The sequence below is a fragment of the Malus domestica genome, chromosome 15 (assembly GCF_042453785.1).
Source record: "Malus domestica chromosome 15, GDT2T_hap1".
In the NCBI taxonomy this organism is placed as follows: Eukaryota; Viridiplantae; Streptophyta; class Magnoliopsida; order Rosales; family Rosaceae; genus Malus; species Malus domestica.
The window spans coordinates 50,209,406-50,215,319 of NC_091675.1; positions in this window are offsets into that span (position 1 = coordinate 50,209,406).

The window sequence follows — 5,914 nt, forward strand, 5'->3', positions numbered from 1 at the left end:
TAAAGAAATACCCTTAACCAGTTTTAGGGAGTCACCCTCTTTAAAAACCTCAACATCTATTAAGATAGAACAAATGCTCAATAAGCTAGAAAAAGATAAATCAGTTCGTGTGATTAATAACCCACATGATTCTGAAACACCTTCCTCCACTCAGGGTTCAGAAGATGAAAGTGTTATTTCCATCCATCAAATGGAAAAAGCCTTTCAGAATCTTGAAGTAAAACGTCTTAACGTCAAAAGAACTAATCCTACATCCTTAACCAAAAACTGGTATCCCAGGCCAACACCTCCTGATCTTCAGTTTGAAGAAAGGAATTTCCACTCCCAATTCACTGTCTCTTCTGATAAACTCTATGAATGGAATATAGATGGTTTATCAGAACAAGAGTTATTAAACAAACTCCAACATATCTCCATGGTAGCAAATAGCTATATCAATAATCATGACCTTAGTCAGACTCAAATTGTAGACATCCTTGTCTTTGGATTCACCGGAATGCTTCATTCTTGGTGGGAGAAACACCTTACAGAAGAATCCCGAAATCTAATAAGAAATGCAGTAAAACAAGATGAAGAAGGAATACCTATCTTCGATGAACATCTCGGACGTGGTGTCCCGGATGCAGTCAATACCTTACTATATACAATCATACAACATTTCATAGGAATCCCTTCCAACATCACATCCAGAATTCATGACCAACTAAGCAACTTAAGGTGTCCAATCCTAAGTGATTTTAGATGGTATAAAGATGTATTCATGTCAAGAGTTATGCTTAGAGATGATAGTAATCAATCATTCTGGAAAGAAAAATTCATAAATGGATTACCAAACCTTTTCGCACATAAAATTAGGAATACCTTAGTAAACGAAGAAGGTATTATACCATATGATAACCTAACCTATGGACATATCATAAGTACTATCCAGAAAGAAGGATTAAAAATGTGCATAGATATGAAAATATCTAGACATGCACAATCTGAAAAGGCCATCGCCAAATATGAATTAGGAACCTTCTGTGAGCAATATGGTTTACCACCTATAGCTCCTTCCAACCTCAAGAAAAAATCAACAACCTTCAATAGATCTAAGATTTTTAAACCTCGTCCTAACTACTCCAAATATCGTAAGGGCAAGTATGCCAAACCAAACCCGTTCTACGAAAAACCCAAATCCAAGAGATGGAAAGGAAAGAGAAAATCCTCTGGAAATTTCCATTCTAAAGACAATAATCATAAGGGAAAATGTTACAAATGTGGCAAAGAAGGTCATTACGCTAATAAGTGTAAAGTAAAACAAATCATAAACCAGTTGAAGATTTCTGAAGAAGAAAAACTTCAACTTATCCAAACCCTAGAACTCCAGGATACTGACAATAGTCACTCATCCGAAGACGATCTTGGTTATACCTCATCATCTTCATATCAATCTGCTTCTAGTAAGCACTCTACCCCAAACATCAAGCTCGGATGTCCCGATGCTTGTTGTAAAAACATATCAGTAATAACTAAACAAGAAAAACAAGAAGAATTACTCTTAGAACTAATAAGCAATGTTGAGGATCCTAAACTAAAAAGGTTCTACCTCAAAAAGCTTAAAAACTTAGTCTCCCAAGAAGAAGTAGGCACTAGCCAACCCCAAATCCAGAAACCACAAATCTCTCTTAGCACTACACTAGCAAAGTTCAGTAAGACTAAGAAAGAAATTACGGTCAGTGACCTCCAAAAAGAAATTAATACGATTAAAGATGAAATTAGGCTTTTGAAATCTGGTAACCACGATATTCGTACACAACTCATTAAAGTCAAAACCCCTCACGAAGAAGAACTACTCAGTTCCTCTTCTTCCAGTAGTCACTCTGAGTCAGATTCTGATGCACTTTCAGAACACTTAGTTCTGAACCTCCTTCACAAAATTAGAATCCAAAAATGGTATTCTAAAGTGATGATAGTAATCGAAGATTTTCGTTTCGAAACCATAGCATTAATAGATTCAGGTGCAGACTTGAATTGTATTCAAGAATGACTAATTCCCACTAGGTATTTCCACAAATCAAAGGAAATCCTTAGTGCTGCTAATGAATCTCCAATGGAAATCAAATATGAACTTCCTAAGGCGCATGTTTGCCAAAATGAAGTTTGTTTCAAAACACCTTTTGTTCTAATTAAGAATTTATCTGATCCTGTCATATTAGGATTACCTTTTATAGCACTCCTTTATCCTTTCAAAACTCATCATAATAGGATTACCTCAAAAGTCTTAGGACAGAAAGTCACCTTTGAGTTCTGCTTAGAAACAGACCTAAAAAAACTTAGAAATCTTCAAAAGGATAGTACTTCACGATTCTTAAACATAATTTCTAATAAGACTAAACACCTTCAATTCTTGAAAGATGATATTCATCATAAAAAAACTGAAGAGCAACTCAAACAAGAGATTGTATTTCAAAAAATCTTTAAATTTGAGGAACAGCTTGTTAAGGAAGTATGTTCTGAAATTCCAAACGCCTTTTGGCATCGCAAACAACATATTGTTAAATTACCTTATAACAAGGAATTTAATGAATCAAAAATACCTACTAAGGCCAGACCTATTCAAATGAGTCAAGAAGTAATGGACTTCTGTAAAGCAGAAATCCAAGATCTTCTTAATAAAGGAATTATCCGCAAAAGTAAATCACATTGGTCATGTCCTGCATTTTATGTTCAGAAAAATGCAGAGCTTGAAAGGGGATCTCCCCGATTAGTTATTAACTACAAACCTTTAAATGAAGTTTTGGAATGGATTAGATATCCAATTCCCAACAAAAGAGATTTAATAAAAAGGCTTAGTAAAGCAACTATTTTCTCAAAGTTTGATATGAAATCCGGTTTTTGGCAAATTCAAATCCATGAATCTAATAAGTATAAAACTGCTTTTGTAACGCCTTTCGGCCATTACGAATGGAATGTTATGCCTTTCGGTCTAAAGAATGCACCATCTGAATTCCAGAATATCATGAATGAGATCTTTAATCCATATAGCCATTTTACAATTGTTTATATTGATGATGTTCTTGTTTATTCCAAATCTATAGATGAACATTGGAAACATTTACACTTGTTTGCTAGGATCATTAGATCAAATGGATTGGTTGTGTCAGCCACTAAGATTAAATTATTTCAACTCAGTATTAGATTTTTAGGTTATAATATCCATAGATCTACTATCCAACCAATTGACCGTGTCATCCAATTTGCAGATAAATTCCCAGATCAGATTACTGAAAAAACCCAGCTTCAAAGATTCTTAGGCTCTTTGAATTATGTTTCTGAATTTTATCCTCATTTGCGTCAACAGTGTAAACCTTTGTTTGATCGTCTTAAGGAGAATCATCCTGCCTGGTCTACCATTCACACTTCTATTGTTAAACAGATAAAAAATCATGTTAAGACTTTGCCCTGTCTTGGCATTCCAACTCCCAACTCTTTTAAAATAGTTGAAACTGACGCCTCTGACGTTGGTTATGGAAGTATCCTCAAACAGCAAACTTCTTCCGGATCGCCTGAACAGATTGTTCGTTTTCATTCAGGTGTATGGAATCCTGCTCAAACTAATTATAGTACTATTAAGAAAGAAATATTATCTATAGTATTATGCATTAGTAAATTTTAAGATGATTTATTAAATCAAAAATTTCTTGTTAGAGTCGATTGCAAATCTGCAAAACATGTTTTACAAAAGGATGTTCAAAACATTGCATCAAAACAGATTTTTGCACGATGGCAAGCCATATTATCAATATTTGATTTTGACATTGAATACATTAAAGGCAGCCATAACTGCATTCCAGATTTCCTAACCAGAGAATTTTTGCAGGGGAAGAATGTCTAATAAAAACACAACTTCTTCACAAGGCAGTAGCCAACAAAGGAGGCTTCCAGCCTCATTACCACCACCAAAACAGGAACCTATTCCCGGTTCCTCGGCCTTAGCCATTACCAATAGATTTACTCCATTAGGATCAACTCTAGGAAGTATCCGACCAAATTACCAAACAGCGTTAGTAAACCAGTATGATCCTTTCTCTTCTACCTACAGGCAATCGCCATCTCCCTCAGTAAGCTATACCAAAACATCCCCTTACGTTATTAAACCTTCCAAAGAGTATCTCTTCAGTATACCCCTCAACTACAAAAACCTGAAAACACCTGAGGTCATAGCCAAAAAGATGTTTCCAACCAATTCCCATTTTCAACCAAGTGAATTCCACAAAACCCTCAAATACTATACCACCATACTTAATGAGACTTCATCCATCACCATAAAACCAATTTTCGATAAAACCCCTGGTAACCAAAACAAAATCCTGTACCATTCCCTTACCATTAACAAATTCTTGATAGAATCAGAATGGGGAGTACCTCTCTTTCAACCCAAACCATTTAAAAGTAATACCTTTCCTAGCCACTCAAACCATTATACCTATTTTGATTACATTCAAGCTTGGACTAATATTTTCTTGCACCAATCAGAAGATTTTAGTCACTCATGGTTTATAACCTTTGATCGAAGTTTCAGATTGAATTTTCTTGCATGGTTCCCCAGATGGTGGTCAGATCATGGCCTTATCTCCGATCTCATGCCGGATGATTTCAAGCAAGTCTTATCAGGCATTTTCCAGAAGAAATTCGATAGAACACGTTTTGATGAAGGAATTCCTTTGTTCGCCCTATTCATGGCAAAGTACAAGGTCCCATGGATCCTCCGTTGGAACTACGAGATTGAATCCAATCAAGTCTTCCGACAAAGAATGATCAAGTGGTGGGACAAATTCAACCATCAGAAGATTATAGAAGTTGTGCTCAGAGACTTCCCAGCGGAAACCTCACCAATACCTGCAGTCGCAGCCCCATCTGCTGAAGCCCTACCTGAACCAACCAAGGAAGAAATTGAATCATTATCGGACATTAGTCATTCTTCCTCCCTAAAAGGCAAGGCCAAATCATCCAAATCTTCAAGCAGTTCGAAAAAGAAGAAGACTTCAAAGCTCAAGGCTCTAGCCAAAATCCTCATGAAAGAATTGCAAGAAGAAAATGAAGATAGTTCGGACTCCGACAATTCTTCAGACGCTTCATCCCAGTGCGCAGTAGCTACACAAGGAAATATTTTCCCTCCTGATTCTCAAGACCCTTACGAGTTTTGAGTTTTAGTTTAAAAATGTAATAGCATGTATCCCAATAGGGAATTTGTAAATTGTTTGAAGTACTCTCAGTAGAATACTTTGTATTTTGTAAGTAGTCGCAGTAGTTGCAGTTGAAGACAAAGTCAGCCGCAAGTGAAAGCAGCAGTGGCAGCAATCATTTCGGACAAAACTACAGTAGCATACCAGTTACTATTTATGAATAGTAAAATCACTTTTACTATTCACCTATCATCTCATCCACTCTCGTGATTCTACAGTCCTCGACAGCATCTTCTGCTTTCGGCCTCTTTACAGCAATAGCACATGGCAAACGGGAATCCCGCTGCTTCTTCAATGATTCTGCCGTCTCCCATCTATAAAAAAGGACCTCTCCAGTTCCTGGAGCGAGGAGCTTCTTTGGGAGAGAAAAACTCTGCGTATTCATTTTGAACAGAGTCTTTTATTTTGAATCGAACACTTGTATTTCATTTTGAAACATCTACAATTTAGTTTATCTTCAAAGATGCCTGCGAGCTCCCGATTCTGTTCTTAAAAATCGTCGGTAGACGAAACTTTTGTAAGTCTTTTGATTTTCAATAAATATATTTTCAATCGAATATCAGCATGATTAATTTTAATTCATTATCTTAGCATGAATACTACACATATTTTCAACCTAGTTTTATTTGTTTATGTTCTTATAATTGATTCTATGAATCTACAATTCCCAATTAACCCTAATATGA